Raw genomic sequence first — 16,340 nt, 5'->3', positions numbered from 1 at the left:
TGAGGTTGCAGCTTCTTTGGTACCTGCACAAGTAACATCTAGTGTGGGTCATTATGTGTTTCCTTGCTCTTTATTAAGGTGTATAAATGAGATTCTCTCTATTTTAGAGGGGATGACTGAGTCTCTGAAAGCCTTAGATGATAGTACAACAGCAAGTCTTTTTTGTTCTCAATCCCCAATTAACCAAGCCTCAAAGAAGTTTGTCTGGGACCCTCAGATAAAGCTCTCTGTAGGGTCCCTACAGATACACACAAAAAAATGAGAAATGGGGGGAAACCACTACCTCCTATTACATAGCAGTCCACAGAAAGTACTTATGCCATTACCTTTTTTATTCCAGCATTAAGAGAGGTGTCAAGAGAGTGAATGTTTTGTTGCATTACTATAACACCCTTATCCAGGCCACCTTCCCAGTGTTGTGTACGTAAGCAGGTAAATCCTACCCACCCTCCACTGAGAGAGGCAGTCTGTGACTAGAGAAAGCAGGGGTTTTTCCACTTCACTTTAGTGCTGCTGAGCATTTCAGATTCCTCCAGGAAAGTTGATTTACAAACTCACTGCTCTCTTGGGTTTCAGAGGAAAACAGTAGGTCCGGGACTATCTCCAGCAGCCAAACATGTCAGGCAGAAGGAAATGCTTGCTCTGCTACTGCTCCCTGTTGCCTGCTTGAGGAAGCGTCAGATAAAAATGTCTGATGCAGCTTCATGTACTGGCCTTCCAGAATGAAATACCAGTCGCACAAGCTGGAGGAGTAACAGCCCCAAAATAAAGGGTTTAGTCAACATTTCAGAGCTCAGTATCCAATGGGAAAAAAAAAAAAATTGTTTGTATACAGATAAGAAAGAGGTTCCTGTGTGTCTCCCCCACTCTTCCTGAACACTTATTCTTTGTTTTGTATTCCATGTATCTCAGGTCCTCATTATTCATTTCACACGACTCCCACATATTCTGTGTAAATGGGAAAAAATATGCATTTGTTAACACAAATAAGGTCCATATTGGGATATATAGGAAGTGTGAAAGTCAGAGACAAACTCAAAATCTTAATCCTGTCCTTATAAAAATTGTAATAATGATGATAAAACTTCCCAAAGTGACAAGGCCAGACTAAACTGGCAGATTTTCCACTTTTCTACCCACAGGTTGTGTCGGGGTAACTCTCAGCCACACTGACCCTTCCATGATTAATATTGCAAAGGACTTCTTTTCTAAAGCTTCTATTTTAGCATCATCCTAGATATGCCTGAAAGTTACATTGCGACATAAGCTATGAGGCATTTTAATGACAAATAACATTTACTGAACAAATCATGCTTTAAATATCCTAGCTTTAAATCTGTACTTTTGGGTCAAACTAGGTCAATGTTTTTCAAATAATGTTTTTTAACTTTTTCCTAAGGGGCAAAATATAGCTGTCATCATATACAGAAAGAGTATTGTATTTGTGGGTTAGATTAATGAAGAGATACAGGTGGCATTCCCAAGAGAGTTAGTAAGAGTTCATACCCTTCTTACCTCTCTTACACCCTTCCTCAGTCCCAACACCCATGGTACGTATGAGGCATAAAGGACAGCCCAAGTTCAAATCCTGTCTTTGCCTTACTCAAAGGCAAATCCAAGACTCCTCACCCCATGTAACGGCCAAGTCTGTGTAGCATAAAAAGAGAAACATGTTTTATGAATGGCACATGCCTTTGCTCCTCCCTGCCTTATGACTCTATCATTTTTCTGCACAGTGTGTTATAAATCCAAATTATTACTATTTTTAAGCAGTCAGAACAATTTGTTGAATCCTATTTTTAATTGCTAGATATTCTGAAAAGAATCCCATCCAAATCAATCTGAGGACATTTTTCATTTTTCTGTTCAGCCACCAATTTGAAAGGCAGCTGTTTACAAAACCATACTGTGAAGGCAAATGGGGATGCTTTTTCAAAATCTGAAAAGAACTGATCGGATTGCTTCTGCATACTAGCCATTAAAAGAGAGAACTGCTCTGAAATTTTGATTTTTGCCAAGAAGTTCTTTGTGTCCATCTTGTTCATTGCTGGCTAATTACCACCTTTGCAGACAATCTACATGGTTAGATCTCCTTGGAAACTAGCAAGGCTAGGAAAAAAAATAAATCTAAGACTCTATATTTGAACTCAGAAATCATTTTATAGCAGTGAAGTAAGGCCCAATCACCTCTGATGTCAACTGATCACAGTATTTGCATGAACAACAAAGTTATCCTATCAGAATAGAGATAGAATATCTTTCTGTCCACTTCTTATGAACCCCCCATTTATCTCAGAGGATGTGTCAATGATATCAGAAAGAGAAGCATGTATATTATAGAGCTGGAAGAATATAAGAAGAAAAGTGCTCTACCATACCATCAAAGAGGAAGCCCATAAGTCCATTTCCATGTTCTGCAACCCTGCCTCCTGCATTAGCGCTCTTAGAGGGAACATCCCTGCCCCTTTCACTGTCTATTCAAAGTCGTCTTGTCTATGGGCTTGCCAAATGCCTTTCAAACTTCCTGATATTGCCCAGCTCCACAGCCTCCAAGGGATGGCAAGCTTCTGAAGCTACTACCTGCTGTTAAAGGAATACTTTCTTGTAACTGTTTTAAAACTAATCTCCTACTAGTTGTGTGAGATCCAGGGTACTGTGGAATTCTCCATCTCCATGACATCCCTCTGGGCCTTCACCTTCTTCAGACTGAAGAGTCCGGGCTTTTCTTACCATCTCTTTGAGTGGCAGGTGCTGGGACCCCTCCACCCCTTTGGCTCCCAATCTCCATTACCTTCTCCAGTTATTCCATGGCCTCCTGAGGGACCATGCATGCACACAGTACAACATGAGGTTACCTGGTTTTAGAAGGTGGGTCCTGGCCCTGAGAACAAATGGAGCTGTGATTACCATCTTTTTCTTTTTTTTTTTCCTTTTTGGAAGCCAAGCAGCCCTTGGGCCTGAGGTCTCTGCTGGGAAATAAGGAGTATTAAGATTCATCTTGGCCATCCATGGGATGTCAGGGGAGCTGTGCAGGTACTTTATCCCAACAGCTGGTACCTCCAAATCCTGAGGCATCCAGGATCCCAGGATCCTCGTTTCTTTCCCACACACCCATGTCTTCTGATGCTCCCACTTTGACACGTGCACCAGGAGAGCACGATCAGACCTCTAGGGAAGGCCCTTTAAAGCTTTTGTCATTTCATTAAAAATGAATCCGTGTGCATTTCTGCCACTTGACATGCTCTGATCTGGAAGCCCTCTCTTGCAACTGCTGTCCCTATTGAGAAAGCCTGGGCATCTACAAAGCCACTAGTGACATCCTTTAGACCAGCCAGGTGGTCCCATAGTGCTTGAGCTGCTGGGGGGACTCAGGCACCAGGGCGGGCAGCTGAAATTCTGCATCATTCCTGGCAAAGCATTACCCTTCTGTCACTGGCCTCAGCCTCACAAATGGGCTTTGAGTTAGTTTTAAACAGAAGAAAACCAGAAACCTACCCAATACACAAGCTAATTTGTTTGCAAATGTTCCACTCTTACTTCATGCACAGAAAGCCTCTTTGAAGCTGCCAAGCTCTATTTTTACCATCTCAGTTTTCCATTTAATTTTGCTTTTGGATGCACAAGAAGTGTGCTCTTGTTACCAACCTATTCATTTATCAAAAGCTCTCCTCTGTGGGCTCAATACTTTTGTTTACTGCACAGGAGCTGTTTTCTCTTTAAAAGGTCAGCTCCTTTATCAACTATTTCTTTAAGTGAGTCCAACTACATATACCTGACTGAAAAAGACATAGAATTCACATTTTGTTCTAGCATATTTAGTGTTTCACATAGTAGCTCTAACAAGAGCAATCTGTATTTCTGATGTCTATGAGCAAATCCCTGAAAGATAGCTCATACGTTTCAGAGGTAGATCTTCTCCCTATACAAATCAGGAGATATGTGAAAAGCAGAACTACTCTTTTCTCTCAAGACATCTAAAGGCTATGAAAGCTTTGAATTATTTGTGCTCATGCTGAGCTTTGCTAGCTCCAATAAAGATAGATGGGCTTTGCTAGCTGAAGACTAATGTACCATCTAAAATATCAATTATTCAAAATACATGATACCAGTTCAGCCTGTTGTGGTAAGATCCATACATACTGTAAAAAAAAAAAAAATCCATATTAGTACTTTATTTTTGTATTAAACTCTACATTCAGCCACCCAGTATCAAATGCCATCAAGACTCCTTAACGGATTTGCAGAAACTGGATGTTGCAATCTAGCCAGTTGGGATAACATGAACCCAGCACCATCAAGTCTTTCTACTCTTTCTGAAAGGTTCCAGTTACCTCTCAAAGTACCTCATCTTTAGAGAAGAAACTGGTGATCGAGTGACTCATGCATGGGACAATCCTGGTGAATGATGGGTTATTTTCAGTCAGAGAAGGAAAAAAATATAGGAAAAATTAAGAACAAACAAAAAAGACGTTTAGATACTTTTTAACAAAGTAAGAAAAACAAACAGAAAACCCTTACCTCACTCAAAATAGGCATTACAAAGTCTTTCATATAATCCTTCCACTTTGAGGTTATTTAATCCTTTTGAACAATGCTGTTTCCTAAACCTGAGTAAAATTTTACTGTGAAAAACGAGTGAAAATTTAATTCTGAAACTGGTGCTAAAAGCTCCTAGACTTCAGCATTTCACAGACAAAATACCACATTTTTGAAAGTCTGAAATTAAATGTCTTTCCTTCATCAAATATTTTTGGAAAATCCTGTTGGTCAAATTGAATCCAATTTACAAAATGTTTTAGTGCTTACAATTCTTTTTTGCTACCTATTTCCCAATAGGAAAGGATAATAGCAATTAAAGCAATTACAGCAATTTCACAGCAACTCCTTTGATTCTTTTTTCAAACAAGTTTATAGACCTATTTACTTTACTCTGTAGCTTAAGTCAAATAACATAGTAAATGGTAGTTTAGACACCATTTAATTGTTTATTTCAAGACAAAATGTTGCTATTTTTTGACATGGAAACATTTTTTTGTGGTTTTGACTTATATTTTCAGTCATGTTGGGTCTGACATTGTACTTGCCTGAATACATCTTTTAAGAAATTCACATGTAGATGGGTATAAAATCCTCTATAGCTGATGCTTATTCCAGAAAGCGTATATGATTGTCATTCACGTTAAACAAAAGTAAGAAAAAAATCTGGATTGAAACCAAACATATGTTCATTTAATCTTTTGTTCTGATTCAGCTAAACAATTTATTAAAAAAAGAAAACAAAAAACAAACAAAAAAACCTGCCCATGAGTTAGTTTTATTTTCTTGTACTTAATTCGCTTTGTAGACGAAGCCAGAAACTCTGACCTGAAAAAACCTGTTGTTGAATGTGGAAGTCCTTCTATCGAATATGAGCATCAGGCAGATCCAGCCTGTGGCTGCACTCTTACTGCCTGAAAATAAAAGCACACAACCCTTCAGGCTCCACACAAAGCAGGAGCAATTTTTTTTTTAGATACTTCACAGAGACATTGAGTGGAATAGCTATTTGAAAAAATATTTGACTGTAGCTTTGGGAGCAGCAGCATGAAAAAGAAACATTTCTTGTAGCTCCTTCTTATGTAGATTCCTTGGCATCTGATAGTGTGGTTAACTCAGTCTGTTTTCATGACACTGGTAGGAATTTAGTATTTCTGAGACCTCCACACACTGTCAAATGCTGCTACGCCTACCTTTCAGAATCTAACTGAAGATCTGAAAGAAATCTAAGCCTAAATACCAGCCAAAGTTTCAAAAGTAATTGGGGGGAGGCCAGACAGAGTGATGGATAAGGCTCATTTCGTTAGGAAACATGGCTATAGTACTGTTCTGCACTTTCCATTTCGAGGTTATCAAAATACCACAACCTGAAACAAGACATTGACCCAGCTGAAATTATGGAGTTTTTTAAAAAATTCTTTTTCTTAATGTCTTTTTAAATGTCAATTCCAGACTTATTTCTCAGTTATTTTTTTCTCTGTAGTCTATAAACTGCGCAAAGTAGAAATGGGAAGTCAGTAGCAAGAAACTAGGTCTTTGTATTTCACTGTGACTTCTTTTGGCAGGGAAAGGGGATGAAGCTAGTTATAGCCTAATTATTTAGCTTAAAGAAAGCCTCCAGAATCCCCTTATCAACTGCAGTAAGAAATGGAAGAGGAGGGGGATAGAAAGAACATGGCAGCTGTTCAGATAAACTAAGTAATTGTAAGAGGCATAACTGTGTGGTCTCTGAGACAATGTTGTTTGTGAGGCAATGTTTGGATGCAAGAGTTCGGTTTTGTATGTTAGGCCAAATGAACAGCGTCACTCACAGATATATGTCCACTAAGTCACCACCACGAGAGACAGCAGCAAGTACAGAAATGTTTTTTCACCAGCAGCTATGAGAAAAAAATGAATAATTTTTCTTCTCAAGTGTGCAAAAAAGTTAAAATCCTACCTGTTTTTTGTAAGGGAGGAGCACCTTGCTTTTCTGAAATGCATTGCCTAGAAGAAAAAGCCACCAAAATACTTCTTTGACTGCAAAGAAGTTATCAAGAAAGAAATCCCCATTACCAGATTTAAAAAAAAAAAAAAAAAAGTTCTTGGTTGTATCAATTTTCCCAGTCTTTCTGGCCCCTTCTGTAACTTTATGCAACTGTGATAGCAGAAGGAAAACCAATATTCTCAGGCAATGTCTGTGACCTGGGGACAGCCTATTTGGGGTGCAGCTGGATGTAAACTGGGGGGGGGGGAATAAAATTTAAGGAAGGAAGTATGTGACATTTTTTCATTCTTCTTTCAAGAATTGGGAGGTAGGAGGATCAGATATCTGTACTTCAAAGTCGCTCTGTTCTCTGTAGCCCGTATTTCTTGAAAAAGCAGACATAGCAAGTGACAGTTCTTTCTAGCTCAAACACCTCTTCTTTACCAATGGCATTCAAACTGTTCTCCCAAAGCCTTCCTTCACTAAGAAGCTGCTGTTGGGCACAATCAGCTGCAAAGTAGCAGTTGGTTGTGTGTGTGTATGTGTGTGCTACTTCGCATCATAGCACACACACACGCTACTCAGCACCAACGCCAGGTGATTTCACCAGTGAACAATCATCTCGACCTAGGGAAAGTTTACTCAGTGTAGGTGATGTTTTGCAAAGAAAAAAGTAGACACTCTCAAAGTCATCTCAGATCCCCTAACCCTAAGCTGATCATGTGCCAGATCCATATCAATATATAGTGTCTTCTGCCCATTTCTGTATGAAAGTACTAGAAGTTCTTGTGTTTGGTCTGCAGGCTTAATTCATTACATAAGTTATTGGCTCCAGTCAACTGGTACAGCATATTGATTGAATCAAGTCCTTCCTTTCTGACAAAAATATTCTCCTCCATTCTTCCGAAGCCTTATATTTATGATAGTTCATTGATCAAAGTAAAGCAAGCTGTCAGAGTATGTCTGTGCAGCAGTCAAGATGGTTCCAACACCTGCCCAAGGAGCTGTATGAATATTCAGGCACAAAGCTGTCTCAAGGTTGTTCAGCCATGCAGGCAAAAATTGTATTTGGCTATCTCAGGGATGAAGATTCATGTAAAGCCACCCTTACTTCAGGAAGGGGATGTAAAAAGGACAGGAACAGAGTTGGGATAGAAAACATCAAGGAGAGAGTACTGGCTTCTCCTGCCAATGTGAAAGTGGGAAAACTGGTTGGTATCAACTCGTGTGAGGGTTTATTTCTCGCCTCTCTAGTGACCTAATTGGACAGATAGATTTTGACAAAGGCAACAGCTGCCTGCCTTCATTTCTACACTTTTCACGTACTGGAATATGCACCAGACCCATCACCAATCTGACTACATCTACAATGCCAAATAAAAACAGGCCAGGAATTGTTGCACCACCTTGAGAGCAAGTGGTATAGGATGTCCGTGCCATGCTACAGAGCACTTGGCCCTGAGTCTTGTGTGGACTTTACGTATCTTGGGTTTAAGGCATAATTAGTATATTGACAGTGATTTTTTTTCCCACATCAAATTATCTGAAATAACATGAGGTCTGTGTTGCAGACCAAGGTCATACGTTGCTTGATGCACAGGTGGCATGAGGGCCTGTGGAGACATCTGAGGGAGCAAAGCCTGCTGGGACAGTGTTGGCAGATGAGAGTGAAAGGAGCCAAACCTGATGCAAACTCATCCATGCTGTCTAATGGGAGCAGTCCCTGGCACATACTGTCTCCCAAACCATTTCCATATATTGCATGGGCCAAAGCCAAGAGAGGTAGCTTGCTAACAGTTAGTAGTACAGATAATCAGCATTGGACAGGGCAGCCAAGCTCCAATTTACACTTCAGCTTCCAGAAACAACCAGGAGCACTCCCCAGATACCACTGACATTACAGGTGCAGAATTAAATGAGTCAGGATTATCTATACGAAATGTTCAGCTGATAGCTAATTATTGTTTCCAGAGTTTTCAGCTGGGAAAATTTTAGCAGGAAAAAATAATGAGAAGGAACTGATTGTCCCCATCACTTCTCACAAAATTTAAGAATACTCTTTTTCTATGTAATTGGTAAGGAAAATAGGTGGAGAAACCGGGATTTAACCAGTCCTCACACAAATTCCCTGGAAGGGTGAGCTGTAAATCAATAGCTCAGATGCAAAAGAGAAGCTGCAGAGAAGATGAAGTCATATTCTTCTCAGAAGTGCACAGGGAAAAACAAGGAACAATAGGCACAAGCTGCAGTGAGAGAAATTCCAATAGGATATAAAGAAAAAAAAAGAAAAAAGTCCCAAATGCGAGAGGTGCAGCACTGGGACAGGGCCAAGAGAGGCTGTGGAAACTCCCATCCTTGGCCCTGAGCAACGTCATTTAACTTTGAAGTTGGTCCTGTGTTGATCAGGGGCTTGGTCAAGAGACCTTTAGAGGTCACTTCTGACCCAAAATATTCTATGATTCTGAGCAGGTTTTAAATTAATTTATTTTTTTTTATTTCTAGCAGTTAGAGCTTGTAAACACAAACAGTCTAAAACTGATAACACTCAGGTCAGTGTACTCCCTACATGCTTTCTCCTTTTCCTGGTGCACCCCACAGAGATGGAAAGTTGAGTTCTTAGTAAATCTCTGAATAAATAGTGCAACTGACAAGTAAAAATTTTGTCATTAGTACACATGATAGTAACTGGTAGAAATAGCTGGTGTTGAGTAACTCCAAAAAGAAATCTCTCAGGGGGCATGTCAGACAATGACATGTTACAGCAACTCAGGGAGATATACATCTGATGCAGCGGCATCAGAAAGAAAACATGTGGCCAGTATTTGCGGCTATTAAGTCCTGTCAGAATTGTGAATCATTAATGATCTCTATTATCCCTACTACAGCAGTTGTCAGTAGTTTTCCCACATGGAAGCTCTAGACATGAGCCGAGCTCAGATGTTGCCAGGTGGCACGACTTAGGGTGGGACACCTGGGCTGTCTCTGCCACTGACCTTGCTCCACTGCTTGCAGCAGCAGTGACAACAGTATGCATTTTCCACGTGCAAAAAATGCATCCCTTCTATCTTTCTCACCTTCTCAGAAGAAATACTGCTTCTGAGGAGGCTGTTTTCTGCATTGGTTGTGGATAGGACAAGAACACTATAGCAAAGGAGAATGAGGTCTGATTTTTTTCAAAAGAGATGGGGTACTTCTCTGACTTCCTTGTGCATTGCTATGAGCAATTGCATGCAAGACACTCTGATTTTGATGCCAGTCTTGCACACTTATCATGGCCAGGAATCTTCATTCTGCCTTACTGGTAGTCTTCCGTTGTCTAGTCTTCCATTGGTAGGCCATGATTTTCAGACTAACCACTGCTCCCCCCACCATCTTGAGCTTAGTCTCCATTGTTCAATATTCTCTGAAATTGCATGGGACACCTATTTGTCTCCCTTTTGTAGCTCTGTGGGTTTGTCATTCTCAGACTTTCTTATTTATTACCTGCTTAAGGTGAAAACATATTTGCTTTTGCCTCTCTGATGAGAGCAAGAGAACAGAAGTTGGGAGGTTGAGCATGAAGAGGTAGTGAGCAGTAGACGAGGGTGATGATAGACCAGCTGCCATAAAGGATAAGGAGTTGTTAATTTAACATATAGATTGTGACAGACATTACTCGTACCATTGAGGGAAATATGATGAATAAGAGCATGGCGCAAGCCAGAGCATATGTTCGATATCAGCAATAGCCCATACATATGCTGAGTCTGCTCAAAAGAATAGCCTCTAGACTGCACTGAACTGGGCCCCCCAAAAACACTCTGGACATTGGTTCCAGTCACCACATCCATAAGGGGGTCAATGGCCAGCATGTATGCTGACATCAAAAACAATAGGTTAATTTGTGTAGATTCACAGGCTTTCAGGAGAACCCTTACTTGCTCTGAACCTCTAGCTCAAGCTTTTCTGGAAGCCAAAAGTCTGGTAAAAATCATGTATAACTAGACTAATCAGACAGGAGCAGAGAGATGTAGCAGCAAATTCCATTCCAGAAATCTATTTTCAATGCCAAGCATTTGCACTGGAGATGGCTCTGAATTAACACTGGCTCCAAGCACTCAGACTTCAGGTAGTAAACAAGTTTCATAATCCAACTTGGGATCGCCAGCCTAACAAAAGGCAGAAGATGTTGATAATCAACTGTCTCCACACATCTTTGCAGGTTCAGAATATGCAGCCTTTTTACACTGCTCCAGATATGTTACAAAGCCGAGGCTGTCTGGCTTCCCTGTGCTTCACGTGAAGCTACATTTAGCAAAGCAGATGTAAAAACAGCATTCTGTTACCTTTAGTTGTAAATTCTGTAACAAAATTGGTTAGAATCCAAAATAAAACCTACAAGGTCAAATGACTACCAAAAATGGAGTCATGTTTTTTTTAAATTCACATATCAGCTTCATTTTCCGTCCTCCATAATAAAAAGGCCAAGAATCAGAAATGAATGGAAATGTTTGTACTGCATAGAGGCAAAGTGTTACTCAGGCTGATTTTTTGCAGCTGTACAGGCTTAAAAGAAAGGAAAACAGTAAAATGTTATTTTTATCAAGTTGGATTAGAAGGCAATGATGAAGCAGGTAGTGTGAAAAAAACAAGGTATCATCCTTACAACCTCTTTCTAACAATAAATATACTTCAATTTGCATTTGTTTTAGTGAAAACTGCTGCTGAAATAAATTTAAATCACATGCATGCTCTCTCTGAAATTATATTTATGATTCTATGCGTGCAAATAAGTAATTTGGTTCTTGACGAAATTTGCCAAGTCAGTGTTTCAACATTTCAAAATGAGGACTAGACAATGTTCCCAGCTGAGTGAATAGACAATTTTGCACTGATTTCAACAGCACAGGAGCAGTTCCTAATTCCTTTCTTTTTTCAGAAGAAAATCTGCATTTTGTGATAATGACTGCTTACAATTGTTAGCTGATCATAAAAAGCTCCTTTTTTTTTTTTTCTGTAAACAAGACTCTTTGTCCTCATATCTAGTGGCAATGTACAGTGTCTCGCAGTATGGATTACCTGGTCTCACTGAGAGCGACACAGACTGAGTTCATCAAATAGGCAAATCCCCCTCTATTCTGAAAATATCTGTTCCTGTGCCCTCAGTGCTCGTCAGACCTGAGATTTTACAAAGCTCTGAAACAGTGACTAAAACCAGCCAGAGATCAGGCAAAGCATTTCAAAAGCTCCCCGTCTGCTTCCTCTCTTTGACGACTTCTTCTTGCATCACAGGCAAGAAAAGAAACAGAAAAAACCCGAACTTAAAGCAGAGTATTGAACATTGCAGAAAATGTCTTCTGCTGCGCAGTGCCACGCCGCCTTCTCCTGATGTCAAAGCCTAACAACCTCGCAGAGGCAGTGGGGAACAGAAATACCCACCTGGTATTACCGAATATTCCAGAGATGAGTTCAGTGGCAGGGAGGCTTGTGATCACAGCAAATGAGAGCTGAATACTGAAAAACGTTCACAAAAGGCAAGCTTGGACCTTACAACTGCAAACACCTGCTTAACTTAAAAGTTGCCCTTACCCTATTAGGAAAGTGGGGAATGACCTGCGTGCAGAGAGAAATCACAGTCAAAATGATGCCTGCTCGACTTTTGTATGTGTGCAATAAAGCCCATGAGAACAATTTGTAGATTATAAATGACTTTTTTGAAAATAATGAATTTTCATAGAATCATAGAATCATAGTTTCTATGAAAATTTATTATTTTCAAAAAAGTCATTTATAATTTTCAATAAATTTGCATACAAACCGTTCACAACTATGTTACAAAAGAGAAAATCAGTCTACTAAATTACAGTGAAACATTCACTAACCTTTCTATATCATTTTCTGTTACAAAAAGATCAGATATAATTTGTAATATTCTCTGTTGAAAATCCTTATTACTTTGCAGGTCATCCTACAACTCTGATACAGTATACGATCAGAATAGGCCATGAGTATTTAAATTAGACAAGTATGTCCTTCACATACTTCCTTTTGGTTTTTATTTGTACAGTACCAGGACAAGATCTCTGAAGCACTACCAAAGTCTAAAAAAATCACATTGCTAGTGATAAAATTATTGCTTAGGGATTATAGGAATACGTTATATTCGCAGCCATGAAGGTTGTGAGAGCATCTCCTATACAGCTCATAGTTTGTTGTTGACACTGGATTCATGTTATTCTACAGACTCCAAATAAAAATATGTGCTTGGAAACACTGGATTATGCCTTGCGAATGCTATTCTGGAATAGACAAGACCAGGACACCAACACTGGTTGCATCTTTGCTAGAAAATAAAATGTTCCCAAGCACTGGTACCCAATTCCTTTTATGGTAAAATTCCTAGAAAAGCCCCTGGCATGGTTTTGACCAGTGCAGAACTGAGTACACACAATTCCTGGCGACATTTCAGGTGTTAGCATGGGACACAGACTATTCCTAATAAGCAGATTGTATGAGACTACCCTGTTTTGAAAACAACAGGAGTTCAATAATTCAAGTGTAGGCTGTACTGCTCCATTTAGCCTCCATGCTAAAGAACAGGCCTGGGCACATTTAATTTACTGGTATAGTACATACTGCTATGATGAAACATCAGTGAAATATTCAGGGACTTATTTAGGAGAACTCCTTGTTATTTGCTGGAAAATGAAACAAGTCGCTGAAATCTCATATGTGTTGTATGCATTTGCCTAAAGGACTCACTGAAACACATACTTTGAACAGAATGCTCTAAATTGCCCTAAATTGGCACGGTATTGCTACCTGGCCGTTTTGTTCAAACAAACATAATGTTTACTGGGAGAGGGGGAAGCATTCAGAAGAAGTACATCTTTTTCTTTTTTTTTTTTTTTTTGTGTGCAGATTAATAATATGTATATATTTTTGTCATGAAGAAAAGTGGAGAGAGTAAAAATAGCTCTCAAGCGAGAGAGATGCTATTCACTCCTCTGTTCCTGGAACCATGACAGCCATTATATAACCAAAAGGAAAATTAAATGAAATAAACAGCATAAGCTAATTGGGTTGATATCAAGTAAAAATATAATTAGTCAAAGTGTTTTGTGGCAAAAGCACTGACAATATGTGGCTGTTCCTCAGCCTTAGTGGTGAATAGGGATCCAGCCATGTGTTTAAAACTTATTCATCAAGCATTTCCATGGAAACACACAGATGCACAATCCTTGGATCACTTATTTCAGGAATTGCTGCTCCCAAGGTTCACTCTGGAGTGAGAACTCAGACCAGGAGAGGGTGACGGGCTGTGACTCTCATCTAGAAACCTCCCCATACAGGTATTTGTTGGGTCTCACAATACAAATTGGGTAAGAGAAATAGTAAAAGAGCATCTTGCTTAAGGAGAAAAAGACTAAAAACTTGACCTTAATTTTTCCTCTCAGAGACTGCCTGATATTTGAGAAATGACAGCACTGGGAAGAGCCTGAAGAGTTTACAAAATGGCCAGATGCCCCCAGGGAGATTAAAATGTCCGCAAGAGTGTTAGCAAGACGCTATACTGAGAGAGACGGGTTAAATGCAGTCACTGCGCCTGGCTGTCCAAAGCTGCCCTCTTACATACCCAGATGGGAGTCAGCTCTGCTGCGACGTCTCACAGCTGAGAAAAATTCTTCCATGTTGGAAGGGGCAGGTGTCTGAAGCCCACTTACAGTGACAGCCCACCACCATGTGCTGGGGAGCACAGCAGCTCCTTGCTCCAGCTACAAAACCTGTGGCCGCTTGAGAAATTGTGGCACTTAACTCTCTTTGTGGGTCAGCTCATGTACTGTAAAAGTCAGGAAAGTCTGGTTGCGATGCACAAGGGCTTAATCAACACAAAGCATTTTGAAAGCATCACTAAAATTTGTTGTAAGAATAAAAGGTACTTCATTGCTAGCAAGGAAATAAACACCGCATGCAAAGCAGGCTAGATGGGCGCAGGGTGTGACTGGTAGGCATCCCTGGATGGGGATGTCCCTTCAGATTTCTCCTGATGTCGCTGATAAAATCAGCACCTGTAGCCCCTCCCAGCCCTGTTATGGTTTTTAGTATGCTTTGCCATTTCTGGTAACAGATGCTTAGGCAGGGAGGTCTAGGACATGGTTGCCTTTAATAGCAAGGTCAGAAGTAAGGTATATTCTCAAAGGCAACAGGGAGCACCTGCACCCTGTCTCTGTGTTCATGCCAGGGTCTAACTGGGAGGGGAAAGCAAAATATTCATAATGCCTTAAAGATAATGAACCATACTAAACCAGCATTACTAGTCTAACATACACTGCATTAAAGCCTCAAAAGCCAGAGTCTTCATAGGCTGTTCGTGAGTATTTGAGGGGTCTGTTACTGCAGTGATGTGATAGCTCCTGTGGACTGAAATTTCCCTAGGCACAATAGAGAGTTAAGCATAAAGTGTGAAGCCTTAACTTCAAATTTTCTGGCTTTGGCTTAAGTCTGCCTCACAAAGGTCCTGCAATGCCTTTTTATTGTGTTTATTTCATCATACACTACATAGCACTAATGATAATGCAAGCAGGCAAACTGTCACCAACCGGGGTAAGTTCATTCAGAACTGACTGCCTTGTGACACGACTTCCAGTGCTGCCGCTACCATCAGCCTGAATAATGCTCTCTTTCCACGCAGCAGCAAAGTGAAAAAGTGACACAGGGTGGAACGCACAGTCTTTAAACACAGACCCGCTCTCAGGTTTCCATGCTACTGCCAGCCTTTGAGCCTTTCTTTTAACACAGAAAAGGCTATGGGGCTGAACGGAGGCTTGGCCAGCAGTAGACCTGGCCAGACGGAGAGACAACCAGTATCCAACCCCTTTTTTTTTTCCCCTGGGTATTTCAGTCACCCCTAAAACTTCACAAGGGTCTGTGATCTTTCTCCACAGGTATGAGTCTGCACATCTTGAAAAAGCTACAAGTGCTGTGAAACTCCACAGATATTCTGCTATGTAACACATGTTTGTGTGACTAAAGAGAGAGAGAGTGACTAAAACGGTCTTCATGCCATTACTGACCCACCAAGAGCAGCCCCTTGTGCAACCCTCTCTCTGGACAAGAGCCCAGACTTCCCTTGTAACTCCTCCACATGAAAGGGTTTGGGTCTACTGCCCAGGGCAGTGCCAGGCAGAGGCACCCCTGCCCATGGGGTGCCAGAGACAGGACTGCTGTGTCAAGCAGGAGCTTTGATCGCTTTATGCCCCCATTTCCCAGCCACGCAAGAGGTACTCAGCGGCAACTGGAGCTCAGGGAAATTAAGTGCTTCCCAACCCAAGCTGCTTGCTCCCAGCTCTCTGCTTGAATGTCACCATCCATAGCAGGACTGGGCAGCCCACACCTGAGCCTGCACAGAAGTTACTGCAGAACATTAATGTAAACTGTGGCCATTGCAGGGTGCACCAACAACATGCAGGTCAATGCCCTGACTCTTCAGGAAGAGCATCTCCATAAAGTGATGGTACAACATCACATCAGTGCTACTGTATTCAGACAAGCATCTAGGCAGAGACAGCAGAAGCCTTTTCCCTTCACAGCCTGGCAGCAGAATGATAGCAGTTAGCCAGAAGGGAGAAAATTAGGAGTTCAAGAGCTGAAATTCCTGCAGGCACAAGCCCCAGAATGCAGAAGGGTTTCCAGTAAAAAGACAACAGTTACCCCAGACCTCACTGGGTCCTCAGCATCATGCAAAATCCATTTGATTAAACCACTCTCCTCCTCAGTAAACTCTTCTTTTTTGCACATAAACATAATGAAGCTATTTATCTCAGAAGGCTGGGATGCAAAAAAAAAAAAAAAATAAAAA

At 40.7% G+C, this 16,340-nt stretch overlaps 1 protein-coding gene across 2 annotated transcripts in view; it reads left to right on the top strand.

Annotated features, from left to right (window-relative positions):
* The window catches only part of KCNJ6 (potassium inwardly rectifying channel subfamily J member 6), a 170,331-nt gene that overhangs the window by 109,115 nt on the left and 44,876 nt on the right, over nt 1–16,340 (top strand). The gene's annotated exons all lie outside the window — the stretch shown is intronic.

The sequence above is a fragment of the Balearica regulorum genome, chromosome 1 (assembly GCF_011004875.1).
Source record: "Balearica regulorum gibbericeps isolate bBalReg1 chromosome 1, bBalReg1.pri, whole genome shotgun sequence".
In the NCBI taxonomy this organism is placed as follows: Eukaryota; Metazoa; Chordata; class Aves; order Gruiformes; family Gruidae; genus Balearica; species Balearica regulorum.
The sequence above is the reverse complement of the archived record's forward strand: the minus strand, read 5'-3'. Positions and strand labels throughout refer to the sequence as shown.